Source organism: Echinops telfairi, unplaced genomic scaffold (assembly GCF_000313985.2).
Source record: "Echinops telfairi isolate 266 unplaced genomic scaffold, ASM31398v2 ScPeMD7_7472;HRSCAF=8510, whole genome shotgun sequence".
Classification (NCBI taxonomy): Eukaryota; Metazoa; Chordata; class Mammalia; order Afrosoricida; family Tenrecidae; genus Echinops; species Echinops telfairi.
Genome location: NW_022111376.1, coordinates 3,187,990 through 3,189,143, shown reverse-complemented (window position 1 = coordinate 3,189,143; position 1,154 = coordinate 3,187,990).

The following is a 1,154-nucleotide window of genomic DNA, read 5'->3' as shown; positions in this document are numbered from 1 at the left end:
CTCTCTCTCTCTCTCTCTCTCTCTCTCTCTCTCTCTCTCTCTCTCTCTCTCTCTCTATACTACTTAGGTTTCAGGGATAGGGAATCTGGAAGGTTTTTTTGTTTTTAAAGAAACATACCATATGTATTTACACTGCCCATTTCAAGAAATGAAATTAACAAAAATATCCTGTTAAACCCTCCATATATGTAGTTCTCTTTCTTTCCCCTGCCCATCCATCCTCTCTCCCTCCTCAATATCTGAACCTTCCCCTTTCCCTGTTCCTGCCTCGGCCCCTGGTCTCCTCAGAGTTATCAAAATTCTTGTCTTTTTAAACTACATTTCTTTATTTTTCCTTGTAATAATGGTGTTATTAAATATTCAATCTTTGTAAGATTGACCAAATTTGCTCAGCATAATGGTCTCTACCTTTGATCATGTTTTGCAGTGTTTAAGAGAGTTGTCATTATTTTTTATTGATGCATAATATTCCATAGTGTGAATATATCAGAGTTTGTTTATCCATTCCTCTAATGTTGGGGTTTTTAGTTGTTTCCATGTTTTTGCTATTGCTGCCATAAACATAGGTGTACATGTGTCCATTTGTATTGTATTATTGATTTCTTTAGGGTATATACCCCATAGAGAGATTGCTGGATCATTTGTTTAAGGAATTGCCATACTGATTTCTGGGGTGGTTGCACAATTCTACAGTCCCACCAGCAAGGTAAAAGGATCCTCTCCAGCATTTATTATTTTCTGTTTTATTGAATTTTGCTGAAAGTGTTGGTGTGCGGTGGTATCTCATTTTCATTTGTATTTCTCTTATTACTAACGAACGCGAACATTTCTTCATATGGTTGTTGACTGTCTGGGTGTCATCTCTGGCAAATTGTGTATTCATGTCTTGCACCCATGTTGATTAACTTATCTGTATTTTTCTTATTAAGAAGTTGTAGTTTTCTGGGGGACAGCCCCAAACCCAACTACTACATGGACACCTGCCCCTTCCCCAGAAGAATTTATTTCAAAGGACGGCATTGAATCTGCAGCTCCGGGAGAGGGACATACCTGATCAGAGCACACGGGAGCAGATGAAGGGGGAGGAGGAGAGAGTGAAGCACATCCTGGCCCACCAGGCCATGAGGACAATGACCCCAATTAGAGCAGCCAGT